This window comes from Grammomys surdaster, unplaced genomic scaffold (assembly GCF_004785775.1).
Source record: "Grammomys surdaster isolate TR1022 unplaced genomic scaffold, NIH_TR_1.0 125950, whole genome shotgun sequence".
Lineage (NCBI taxonomy): Eukaryota > Metazoa > Chordata > Mammalia > Rodentia > Muridae > Grammomys > Grammomys surdaster.
In genome coordinates, this window is record NW_021620771.1 from 494333 (window position 1) to 507901 (window position 13569).

Here is a 13569-nt window from a genome sequence, read left to right on the forward strand (position 1 = left end):
GTATTTCAGGGGGACTCCTTCTGAGGGGGTACCGTTCCCCCTCTTTTAAAACCGGGGCCTTCTTGAAGATCTCCGTCAAGTAGAATGGTTGCTGCCATCCCTAAGCCCTTGCATGTGGAAGACTTATGGATATGTCTCTCCCATTTAAAAATAGGATGGCTTAAATTTTTATAATGTTTCAAACTGACAGTAAAATTCCTCATAAGCCAAATGGCGGGCCTGTGTAGCTAGTTAACAGAAGAGCTCTTTTAGGAGAAAAGAATCAAAGGTGTCATGATAAAGACAAAAAATTAGATGGCTTGTGTGCATGCAGTGTGTGTGCATGTGTGTGCACGTGTGTGTGTGTGGTGTGTGTGTGTGTGTGTATGTGTGTACATGTGTATGTGTGTCTGTGTGTCTCTCTGTGTGTGTCTCTGTGTCTATCTGGACTCCACATCCACTGCTCCTTTACTGTCATGCTGTGCTTCATACTGTCATACTGTCATTGTTGACAGCCTAGAAATAGTCTTGTTTCCTCTTCATTATCCCTTGATGGGAGACGTCACATCGGATAAAGCCTTTCTGTTTCCCAGGCAGTAAAGAAAATGTCTTCTAGTTAGTGGTGAAGGTTCACCAAGAAAGTAGTGTCCAGAAATATTTTCAAACCTGGTCCAGGTGCCAGGAGAGTTGGTAAAGCCTGTTTGGGCTGGGGCTAACTTTTCCTCCCCATTGCTTGGAGTTAGTTTAGTTTTCGAGGACTCTGGTGGCTGTCTGTGTATTTGCCGTGGCCCAAGAGTACCCTAGTGATGATGATGGCTTGTCAGGGTCATGGCCTCAGTGAAAGCATGGGCTATTTGTGGCTGATCTCAAACATAACTGGCGCCACCTTCGCCCAAGGATAGACCAAAGTGAAGCGACATCTACCCTATGGGGTGGATATCAGGAACAGCATCTTTTTCTCTATGTTTGCCCAAGTAATTGGAAAAACAAATCATCTCCTGCCATACTGGGTTCTGTCAAGCTGCTTGGTTTTCTTTCCATCCCTGGGACACAGGGATGTTTTAAAGACCTGGCTTCCCTCATAGAGGTTCAGTGCTCTTCTGATTCATCATTCAGTTAGTTCTTTGGTAAAACTGTTTTGTGACTGACATAATGACAGTAATACTGGCTACTTTCTTTTGACAATTTTTTATAGGTAAACAATTTCTGGAAACCCAGAGGTCTGGTTTTGTTACCTAAGGTTAATAATCCCTTCCCTTTGATTGGCTAGATAGCCCTTGTTTGTAAAATGAAAGAGGTGGCCTGGCGCAGTGCTGAATATCTATAATCCCAGAACTTGGGAGACAGAGGCAGGTAGACCTTTTAGTTTGAGGCTAGTGTGGTCTCCACAGTGAGTTACTGTCATAGCTAGGGCTTCTCCAATGTCAAGAAGAAGGAGGTGAACTGAGATTGTCTTTGGGGTCCACTCCAAATTTAAGTGCTAGAACTAATTATAGATTAATCAGGAATCGTCACTGTCCTTACCTCTCTATTTCTCCACATGACAGTCTGTTAAGCTGTCTTTGTCTTTCATCTGTACCATGACCTTGGCTTTATGGAACTTAAATAAACCCCACTTATCTGGGTTATCAGATGGATGTCATAGAAGATATTGAGCAAGATTCAAGGAATGTTTAAATTTAGAGACTCAGGAGTCATTCAAAGCTGGGGTTATGCCTTAAGTCCCAGCACACTATTGTGTCAGCCTGACCCTTGTCATCAGAGGTAGGGAGTTCACACCCATCTCCTAAGACAAGGGCTAAGTGTGGTAACACATGTAGGGTGCACACACACTGTAAATGCTCATCAGTAGTGGTGGCAGTCATAGTTGTCACAACTGGGAAGGGGCAGGAAGCATAGGCATATGTCTTCCAATACTCCAGTGAAATTTTCTGATTTGTACACTGTATTATAAGACTATGCCTTTATCATTTCAGCAAGTAAGTAATGATTTGAGGGCATCATTTTAGTTCTAATAAGAATGAGAGCATTGCTAATTATGTACATGATAGCGTTTTGAATAGAGTTCTATGATTTATGGAACCGGGAGAGATAGACAATGGTTGACTCTCTGGAGCCTCAGATTACTAGTGAGTGATTCAGTCACCTGTGCTTCCTGCCAGCACAAATAAACCACACTCAAACCTTAGCTTCTTAATCAGACAGTAAAAAAATGGAACACGTTCTATGACAAGCAACTGTTTTAACAAGACATAGTGTTCTTCAGGTGTCTGCTAAGGAAGGTTCTCCAGTTTGCTCTCGATTGATGTTGTTTTGGCTTTGCTTTGTGTAGACCAGTGGTTCTCAACCCATGGGTCGAGACCCCTTTGGGGGTAGTCACATATCAGATATCCTGCATATCAGATATTTATATTATGATTCATAACAGTAGCAAAATTAAAATTATGAAGTCGCCATGAACTAATTTTATGGTTGGAGGGAACTGTATTAAAAGGTCATAGCATCAGGAATGTTGAGAACTGCTGCCCTAGACTTTCTGGTTTAAAGCACCCATAATCCATCAAGTGGTACCAGTGGAGGGCAGTTCAGTGATAGAAGCAATTAAGAGGAAGGAGACTTTGAATTTGTGGCAAATGTTTATAATTTCTTTGCTCTGAGATGTTGGGAGTGTCACTAAACTTGATACTTTGACCTTGCCAGTTGAAATGAAGTGTTGAGAACAGGGTGGACATCACCTGACTTTAGCAAAAAAACTGACACTTTTGTCATCTTTTTCCATTTAAGGAAAAAAAATTACATGTTTGGTGAGTGTTACCTTTTGGATAACTTCTGGACAGACTCCAGAGTGATGTGTGTATGCTCAGAGTTTAAGTACTTAAAAGAATGCCAGTGCACAGTGTCCTTTTTACACAGAAACAGAGGCCTGATGAATGTTGTACTTTTTGTTGCTGATGGGTGAGTTACACACAGGAAGACTTCCAGGTCTCCTGTCTTTTATTTTGACAAGTGAAATTTAAGTTTGTCATTGACTCTTAGAGTCAGGAAGGATGGGGAAAGAAAATTTGAGGACCAGAATAAGAGTTCAGAGAGCAAGAAAACTGAATAACTTGGTCTCTAATCAGAGGATACACAGCTAGTGAAGAAACAACTTTTGGTAAAGCAGGGCCAGGGTCCTGGGAGATTTCTCAGTTTATAGAGTTCCATCTCCAGCATCCTATAAATCTGCAATAATGGTGTATACCTGGAGTACCAGTTCTCAGTGGGTGGGAGCTGGAGGGTTAGAGGTTCAAAGTTATCCTTGGTTAAGGGAGAGGGGAGGAGAGGGAGGATGGAAGGAGGGAGGGAGGAGGGAGGAAAGGAGAGAGGGAGGGGAGGCTTAAAGACCAGCCTGTGCTTCATGAGATTACGTCTCAGCCAATCAATCAACTGACCCTAACCAGGACAGGATGAAATTTGAAGGACATGTCCTTTACCCACCAATACCATAAGTGCTCCAGGGATTTCTAAAATTTATTGTTATGACTTCGTTGTTTGATGTGCGTGGGTGTTTCTCTTGCATATATGTCTCTGTGTCACACCCATTCCTGGTGCCTGTGCATGCAGGGAGAAGGTGTCAGATCTCAGGAATCTGGAGTTACAGGCCCTTGTGAGACCCCTTGTGAATGTTGGGAATCAAACTTCTGTGCTCTGGATGAAGAACCTGTGCTGTGGACCACTGAGCCATCTCTGCAGACCCTCCAGTCATTTCTCAGATACTGCATCTCTAGGAAATGTGTCACGTCGGCATGCTGCAAGACCAGAACATTTTGCACTGTTGAGTGATGAGCCTCTGTGGCACACTTAACAGTGCTTTGGTGTCTGTCCCCTTCCTTTCCTTGTCCCATTGAAGAGCAGGGGGTGTCCGCACTTTGATGTGGCCAGTGAGTGCTCCACTTAGCTTTATGTGGCGGACCAAGTCTTCACATGGCTTCTGCTTTTACTGGCAGTTTGGCACAGTGTTCCCATATAAAGTGCCTCTTTAGATTAGACATGACATCCTTATGTTAAAAGAAAATAAGAAGCTCTGCTTTTTACTTCTCCTTCTCTTTTCCATATCTATCTATCTATCTATCTATCTATCTATCTATCTATCTATCTATCTATCTATCTATCTATCTATCTGTCTCTCTGTCTATCTATCTATCTATCTATCTATCTATCTATCTATCTATCTATCTATCTATCTATCTATCTATCTATCTTTGGCTTGGTGTGATGAGAAAAGGATTATACCAGTTACTAATCTTGAAAATAATCATACCAATAACCCTCCTGCCTCCCTCCATCCTCCCCTCCCCATTCTCTCTCTCTGTGTGTGTGTGTGTGTGTGTGTGTGTGTGTGTTGGGGACAGTACTGAAGATTAAACCCAGGGCCTTATACATGTTAGGCAGGTGCCACACCACTGAGCTACAGCACCAGGCTTGGTCTTGGTTTTGTCATGTGCAAAATGACAGTTATAAGAACGCCTTCCTCAGGGTTGCTAGGAAAATTAAATGACTTAGTATTGTGAAATGCTAAGAGCACTGTGCCTAAGAAGGTGAGTAGCACAGGTCGTCTACACTGACCAGTCTGTGGGAGGGTCAGTGGGGCATACACAGCTGGTGACGGAGGAGTTGGATTCGTCTCGGGAGCAGGAGTACACAGAAGAGACCACTAGTGTATAGATGAGGTGAGTAGGTTTCTGATTTTGAGAATAGGAGGCTGTGAGCATATTTCTGCTCTTAAATGTCTACGTCAGCCTTGTCACAGTGTGGACCTATACATTTTCAGCTGTGAGAACAGTCCACAGGCACTAACTAAGTCAGGGATTCTCAAAGCTTAAATACCATTACCAGTTATGATTCCTTCTTTCCTTTGACCCACATTTCCCATTAACCCTGCGCTGTATATTGGTTATGAACAAAAGCGATCTACTCCCTGCCCTTAAGAACACTGGAGAGATGTGGGCACGTCACAGTCACAGGTATTTAAACAAGAAGTTGCTGAGTGATCAGCAGCAGTGGGGTGGGATGGGAGGGTTTCCTGGGAGAGCTGATACAGAGATGTGATGAATAAGGAAAAGAAGTAGCCACTTAGAAGACAGGGGTCCCAGGCACAGCTTCCTCTGCAAAGATGTGGATGACAAATCCTCTCCGCTTGGTCTACATCTGACTTGCCTCAGGCTCGCTCTGTATTGCTCAGCCTTTTGAGTGTATGTTACTTTTTTACATGTCTGATGATTTCGGATAACATTATGGACAGTGTCAGTGATACATAGTAGTTTATGAATTTTGTTTTATTCCTTCGAAAGACATCTAATTTCGCTGAGCTGAAAATCCCAAATATATGTACTTCATAGTTGGTGGAGGCTTTAAAAAAAATCTTTAAAAAATGATTATCTATCTATCTATCTATCTATCTATCTATCTATCCATCCATCTATCTTGTGTGTGTGTGTGTGTGTGTGTGTGTGTGTGTGCTTAGTTCACACAAATGCTAACACCCAGGAGGGGAGGGGAGAGGATGGCCTGAGATAGTTGGTTCTCTCCCCCTACTTTGTGTGTTCAGAAGACCAAGCTTGGGTTGTCAGGCTTAGTGGCAAAGGCCTTTACCAGCGGAGCCATCTTCCCAGCCCTGACTTCTGTAATTTCAGCTGTGTTGCTTGGAGAGCACCACGTTGTAGATTTCTCTGTAGCTCAGGAGTCAGCCAGCAATGAGGATGCTGGTTCCGCGCAGGATTTGAAATTCCCTTTCTCTCTGTTCTTTGTTATACCTCTTATTTTCCAGCTCCCTTAAATTCTGTCTGCTGATTTTACCTGTGTCTTTGTAGTTTCAGCCTCTGCATGTAGCTAGTGTAGGTGCTACTTGTTCTTGAGGGGGGAGGGGAAAGCTTTGAAACCTAAAAAACCTACTCAGTGCTGTCTTCTCCAAGATTTTGCCTGAATTTACTGTAAATAAACAGGTATTTGTAATATATAAATACTATATAACTGAATAATAGTTCCATCTATGGGGTAGGTCAAGTGTAAGCTACTTCATGGCATTGGAAACAAATCTCCCATAGGAGAGTAACTCAGACACTGCAAGCAATTTTGTGGTTGAATGGGAGCGTGTGTGTATTAAAGGGGACTGGAAGGACACCCAGCTTACAGGAAGGTAGAGGTCAGGTCATCCAGAGCCCTGTGTGCTATACCAACCATCCCGAGTGCCAGTGCGGTGATGAAGAGGTGACTCAGAACAGGAAAACAATCAGGATTGCGACTCGGAGTCTTTGCTTGGTAGCTGTCTGAAGGATAAGTGAGAAGAGATGACAAGATGGTTGGGGATTCATATGTAAAGCAGAGCTCACGTTTTTTTTTCTGTAAACTGATGATTAATCTCTTTTACGGCTTGAGTTGCTTGGCTTTCCTGGAGCTTGGAGTTCTTGTAAGGCTGTCTTTTGCAGAGCCCCATACAGACCTTTCAGCCCAAGCTTTAACTGCGGCCATTAGCAAAAAAAGAAAAGAGAATGTTTGTTGGTATTGTAGTGGCTTATGAATAAATTAAGGAAGCAGGCAAAAGACAACACATACGAATTCACTGTTTAACAGCCTTTGAATTCACCTGGCTTTTGCTTCACATCTCTGGTGTCACTGTTGGTGTCTATGTCAACTACTATTATCTGCCCCCCTTCAGTCCTGCTGGAGGATGTGGCCCTGTCGGAACTTAGAATGCACAGTAGTGATTCTTTATACTACGGTGTTAAAATTGGACAGGGAGGGACATGTTTCCCTCTGGTCTCTGGAGAACCCCAGGCAGTACTCATTGTAGTAGGAAAGCATGTCAGTTTATTGGTTCTAAACCAATAGGAAATTCTTGGCTCTGAATCAATAGAAAAGTAGATTTGCCCAGTCAGGAAGCGTTCCCCAGGTGGTTTGTAGGCTTCCGGGAGAACAGAGAGCTAAGGCCTTGTTGTGTCAGAGTGTGTTGGGGCAACACTCCAATGATCTATGTCCATTGTTTCAGAGATTGTGTCAGGATGGGGCAACACTCCAACGATCTATGTCCATTGTTTCAGAGAAGGGTGCCTAGAAGCTCAGCAACTGCCTTTAATACTCTGGTCTGCTCCAGCTTGGTGGGAATTCAAGTTTTTGGTGCTTAAAGCGTTTGGATGCTGCCTTGGAAAGTAACCACTCATGACTTCCATGGAGGCCGTGAGGGCAGCAACACAATCCCTTTGAGCTGCTGTTAACACACATGTAAGCCAAGGCTTTCCTCCATGAAGGGCAAGCCCCATGGTAGTGTCCTGTGAGTTTCCTTTTTCTGTTTTTATTTCCACAAATCATCTTTTTTTTTTTCAGAGCTGACTAAGTGAGATCATATATGACTCTAAAATGTATCTCCGCTATATGTCCAGTTTGACATAAGCGCTGTGGTCCTGTTCTTTACAAGTCAGCTGGCTGCGTAGGATAGGCTCCTGATTCCTGGGAGGCCTCATGCTAAGTATTTTCTGTCTGCCTTTCTACACAGTATGCTGAGCTTGTAGACACACTACACTTTTTCCATATTGACCATTTTCTCAGATTTTTGTGAAAATACCAAGAAGTGGAAGAATGGGCCTGTGATTCTGATGTTCAAATTCAGTCACACCACGCATTTGCTAACCTGCTGGATGTGGAGGAATCAGACTCCTGCTTGGACCACCCTCTCCTGTGCTCTGAGGTCTCGTCCAAGCTGCTCTCTTTTTCCCTTGCCTTTGCCTGAGCCTATAGAGATCCAGGCACTGCTTCCTAGCTTAACCTGTTGACAGCTTCCCAGTATACTGGGGAAAGGGCGTTGAGGAAACAGTCACTTGCTCATGGTGTCTCATGGATGTGGGACCAGGGAGAGAGACCCAGAAGAATGCAGTTGAGAGGGAGGGTGCGGGAAGTCCCCCACCCAGGCTTTTGTAGATTTGAGGCTTGCTTTCTTGTCCCTTTGTGTCAAACACTTAGCATTTTGTTTGGATGTAGTAGAAGCTTAGGAAATGAAAGCCCAGGCCCAGCTGTGATTGGTAGCTAGGTCTCTGGTTCTGCCATGACTTTTGTCTGGGCAAGGTTCAGTCATTTTCAGGGGACTTTGCATTTTTGGAGCTGGAATTTTTGTTCAGTCTCACCCTTTTAAACACGGTTTCAAAAAAAGGGCCTTTGGAAAGGAGTATCTTCTTCATGTGGGGACAAACCCCTCAGGAGAAACACCCACTTTAGAAAGAGAGCTTAGAACTGAAGCACAACTTATAGAGAGGACAGGCCTGGCTGCCCCGCCCTGTGTTCCGTTAAGTAAGCCAAGCTTGCCTCAGTGCTGGGTCTTGGCCCAGGATGGAGAGTATCCACTAATGAGGCAAGTGACTTCAAGAAGATCAAAATAATTAGTCAGTTCTCACTGCAAACATGAGTCACCACTTAAAGACATCATGTTCTGGTCGGCGAGCTAGGGGGTTGAGATAGAAGACTCATGGCTCCTACTCCCCAGGGGTGCCAAGTGTGTCTGAGAAGCCTACTAGCTGTAGATAATGGAGTCAGACTTGAGTTCCACTCTGCCTGCTTTTTGGCTTTCTCTCCTTCCATATCCAGTGGAAAGGGGGGTGAGGGACTTGATGCACTGTCCGTGGTCTGGGGGTACCACAGGTGACCTGGATGCAGATGGATATTCTGGCATAGAGAAAGCTGGCACTGTTTGCCAGGCCTCTCCTCTGGTTCAGGAGAGCTTGACAGGCCTTCGGGGGCTTCCAGGGAGTGTTTGGTGGGCTCTTTCTAGCCAGAGTGACAGTAGCTCCAGCTCAGAGACAGGGAGAAAGGGTGGATATTCTCTGGATCTTGGATAGTCCTATCTGGCAGAGGGAGATGCCCTTGGCCTTAGGGGTCAAGTTTATATCACACAGCTTTTCCCTGGCGTATCACAAGTGGGTGAGTTGGCCTGGATCTGGAAAACTAGTTGGCCTCTTCTCCAAAGGCTGCTGGGAGTAGGATGACCTGATAAAGTCTTAAGTTCTGCCCCTGTCTGGTCAAAGTCAGAGGTGGATCTGATGGAACAGAACTTACTTTAGAAACAAGAACATTGGCGCCTGAGAAACCAAGCCTGGGACCTCTGTTCTCATGAGTAGCCATTCCAGCCAGATGTCAAATGGGATAGGCACAGGCGATACCACATCAGTGCCACTGCTTGAGCAAGCGTGTGCTCTCCAGAGTGTCTGGCCTGGGCAAGTGAGGACTGGCCAAGGAAGAAAGTATGCAGGCTCCTCTAGTGGAAAAATCCCACAATGGGGCCCTCCTCTGTCTCATTCTGAGTAGGTGACCATAGGAGCATCACTTAGATTCCTTGTCCTTTCGCCCTCTCTCCTCCCACTTCTCTGTGGATGTCTTCTAAATGCTCATTGGGTTGTAAGTGCTGGAGATGCAGTGGGGAGCAGTAGAGAGGTGGTGGATATTTAATATGAAGGAAAAGAGAAGTGAGGTAAACATCCTAAGTAAGACAACTTCAAATTTCCCTTAGCGCTCTTAGGAAGACAATGGTATGAGCAGGACATATCTAGGTATGTGAGAACCTTAGACCACATAGGAGAGAGTTCTCTGAGAGGGAGTTCTGTGTGCACTTGATGGGCCTGGGAGAAAGTCATAGTGTAGGGGAATTGGGAAGTCAATGGCCCAACCTGCAGGTGGCCATAATGCTTCTAATTGCACGCAAGAAAAGGACTGTTGTTGTGTTGCACCGTGTAAATGCTGGCGTCATGTGGTAGTGTTTAGCAGCGCCCTAACTGATAGCATGTGAATCTCTGTATGTAATAGTGCCGATCTGAAGCAGATGTGGGATGGACTTCAGCACTGAAGAGTAAATGTGCTGCCTGCCTCCACTCTGGAGCTCATAGAATAGCCGAAGGGATACTCTCACCTCCACCCAAGCTTAATGTTGTGGTGATTTCAGCTCTTCTAGCTGTGAGCCAGAGGTCCTGTCTCATGTAATGTTTGCTCTGAGGAGCATTTCCAGATTCTTGTCACCAGGAGTTCTTGGTCCTCTAATTAAGTGGTAATGTGCTTGTCCAATAAGTACCATATGGTTGCAATGAATCAAGACCGGATTATCTTAGCTGTAAAAATTAATATTAGTATTGATGACAGTAACATTAATGATTTTGTTTATTTTTTCTTCTTAAGAGCCCAGAATACAAGTATTAAAAATGAATGTCCAGATATTCCACCGGTTTAACTTAAAGGGTAAAGAACTATCTGCAGAGAAGGCAGGGAATTGGCTTAAGACTCCAAGAAGAGAGCCAAATCATCCCTCTTTGTCTTATTTTATTTCATTAAAAAAATCTCTAACCATGTAAAGATAGCTGTTCCTCTCTAGCAATAATTGGGACAGTGACAGGATCAGGGAAGCATGCTTATCAGTGCCACAGAGAAGGGATGTGACACAAATAAAGGACTAAAGATAATTATTGCACAGCCTGACAAGAGGAGAGGAAATCAGAGTAGAGTTGCACTAGTGAACCTTGTCGGGAGGGAGGGCACGGCGGAAAGAGAAAGAATTTCACGGACTGGGCAGGGCCGGTGAAGGCAGAGTGGACAGGGAGAAGATTCATCAGGAAGTAATGGACTGTGAGTGGCAGGGGCAGTTCCAGTTAAGAGACTGGCATCTATCCAGGAGAGAGCAGGATGAAACATGAGAGCTGTGAAGAGTGAGGTGACATCCTAGTGAGGGATGGGATGGTGGGACACGCAGGTGAAAGGTCGTGTGATAGTCTGCTCACACAGAGGGCGGGGTAACCATGACCAAGGGAAGTGTGGGTGACAGTTACCCAAGTGAAGGGGCATGGCAGGCTAAGTTAAATGTTTGGTGAGTGTTGCTGAAGGGAAAGCTCGCCCTGGTGAAGGCGGCGGTGGTGGGGTTTTGTACGGGACTCTCTTGCTTAGGAGTGATATCAGAGAGCACAAACACTTTGGTGCGTCACTAGCCCCTAGGATGCATATCCACTGAACAGAGAGATGCTGCCTGACTGGCATGCATAGGCAGGTAAGGGTTTGCATTGGGGGTTTAAAGGGCAATAGGAAAGAGCTGCCAGGCACAGACTTCCACATGGTTCCTAAGAAAGCTGAAGACAGCTACTTGGTCAGCAATCCATTTCTAGAAAGGTCTATTGTCAGAAAGATTTTTTTTTTTTTATAATGTACTTGTGTTTTTATTGGATAACTTAGAAAATGCTTTCCATTACAATTAGCCTCCAAGGGTCAAGGGTCGCTGCAAACAGAGCACTGCTCAGCCAGGCCTACTGCTGTCTGCCCTCACTCTCTGGTGGCTGTCTGGGAGGTAGGCTGCTGACATCCCTGTGGGCAGGTGACTTGTTCCTACTCGGAGTAGCGCTTTTTCTTCTTGTTGTGGCTCTCGATTGCCCTTCTCAGGGCTTCATCCGGAATGAGATCTGACATTCTCATGTCTGTGTGGCTACAGCCAATCTTGGGGCAACAGGCCTTCTTCCTCTTATGCTTGGATTCAATCATGCGAACAATGGCTTCCTCTTCGTATGTGTGGCCACACATTTTATTTTTCACTGGCTTCTTCATTTCCAGCTGTGTTATGGGGCAGATGAAGTTGGTTTGGCTCTGGGTCACAATCATATCTTCGTCAACTCCTTCTGTCCCATCATTCTCTCTGTCTGCATGAATACCATATTGCTTCTTCAGCTCCCTCAGCTGCTGCTTGTACTGCACGAACTTTTCATTCTCTTTAAAGTCGGAGTCAGAGTTCCTATCCTGTAAAGCCAAAAATTTCTTCTCCACCAGTAACTTTAAATCTGGTACTTTCTCTGGACGTTCTTCTTTTACATGATTTATTGTAGACTGGACAGCCTTAACATAATTGTTTAGTTCCCGATCCATTTTAGCAAATTCAACCATGGCCTTGTCCATACTGTACTCACTACTCACTTCAGTTTGAGTCTCCACAAGGTCCAAGGCAACACCAGAAACTGTGTCCATTCCAGAACTGATACAGGATTGGAAGTTTTTTAAGGAGGAGAGAGCTGACTCTACACCACTGAAGGATATGTAACGAGTAGAGCCTGAATTTGTACTGGATCGTCCTGGCATCTTGAAATTGTTACCTGGCTGTCCCTCCTAGCTCAGTGATATCTCGCCGAACATCGCACGCCAGACCCCGATTCCTCTCCTCAGCCCGCTTCTCCTGTGGCTGAAACAGAAAGATTTTTTTTTAAAATTCATCTGGTATAGGTGAGTTGGCTGTTAAGTGCTGATCTTAGCCCATCAGAGCTTGGGTTTAGGGTGATTCCTCAGTGCATCATCTTTCTCGTTTGAGATACTATTAATAACAACATAGGAACAACAGGAATATACCCACTGGCTCAGGTAAGCCAGACCCTTTCGTCATCCCTGAATGATCTCTGAGATGTGTGGCACAGCATTGGCAAGCAGGCACTGGGAAATGACCATTATGTGCCAGGTGTCTTCTGCCAAGAGTAGGACTCCTTTCCTCTCTTCCTGAGCACATTGTCCTTGTCACAAGGCCTGTCGTCCCTACTGGATTAGGTGCGTGCCTCAGTTTCCCAGCAAAGTGGGGTGACGGACAGTTGTCGTCCTTTGCAGTTGTACTGCAAAACTGAGATAAAGGGCCGTGGCTTTGTGCTAGACCAGCGCTTGGCAGAGCACATCAGCTGTCGGTGGGATTCTCCCAGTGACTTGCTACTTTGTTTCCTCATCTGGAAGCAGGGGCAATAACACCTGCCTTTTAAGGGCCTGGAATTCAATGAAAGTTACCTTGACACTCTCGCAAACTCAATACCAGACATCAAAGGATGGCTTTTAATACCTTCCATGTAAGTTTGCAGATTTATTGCACAATTTATTTAGATGTGGAATACTTCTCCATAGTGGCAGAGGAATTGCCTGAGGGGAAGGAAACAAAGGAGAGCAAGATGTGTCCTTACATGGGAAAAGAGGAGCCGGGGTCCCAGAGTGACAGAGTGCCAAACTCTTGGGCACCCTCAGGCAGTTAAACTCCCAGACACAGGAGAGCAGGTGGCCTTTCTTTGGGATGAAAAGCAGAGGGAGTTTCTTTCCCATCTAATTATTAGCCAGGCCTGACCCTGCTTAGCCTCTAAGATCAGATTAGCTAGTGAGTGCTCAGGGTGGGGTGGGCATACACCAGATGGGCCTTCTCTAAATCAAGGAAGAGATACTTTGGGACCTATCTATGTTCATAAGGCAACTGGCTCCTTTACTGCTAGAATTAGACCTCATCCAGAAATGATAGACACCAAAACCTCTTCTGTGTATTTTGAATATGATTTTTACTTCATTAAGTTACACTATAGGGTAGGAGTCATTTCAAACTGTTTCTGTAATGGAAAGTTTCCAATATAATTAAAGAGTGGAGATTCACCGGTGGAGTCTCCTGGTCTCTGCCTCCCAGCTCCAGCAATTAGCAACGCTTGCCAATTCAGTTTTAAGCATTTCCCTCCTCCAGGTCTGGTTCTCTCTCTCTCTCTCTCTCTCTCTCTCTCTCTCTCTCTCTCTCTCTCTCTCTCTCTCTCTCTCTCTCTC

The 13569-nt window shown here is 45.0% G+C and overlaps 1 protein-coding gene and 1 pseudogene across 5 annotated transcripts in view; one reads left to right on the top strand and one right to left on the bottom strand.

Moving 5' to 3' along the window:
• Cacna1c (calcium voltage-gated channel subunit alpha1 C) overlaps window positions 1–13569 on the top strand; it is a 604243-nt gene that overhangs the window by 169357 nt on the left and 421317 nt on the right. The gene's annotated exons all lie outside the window — the stretch shown is intronic.
• On the bottom strand, window positions 11186–12174 carry LOC114609221 (annotated as a pseudogene).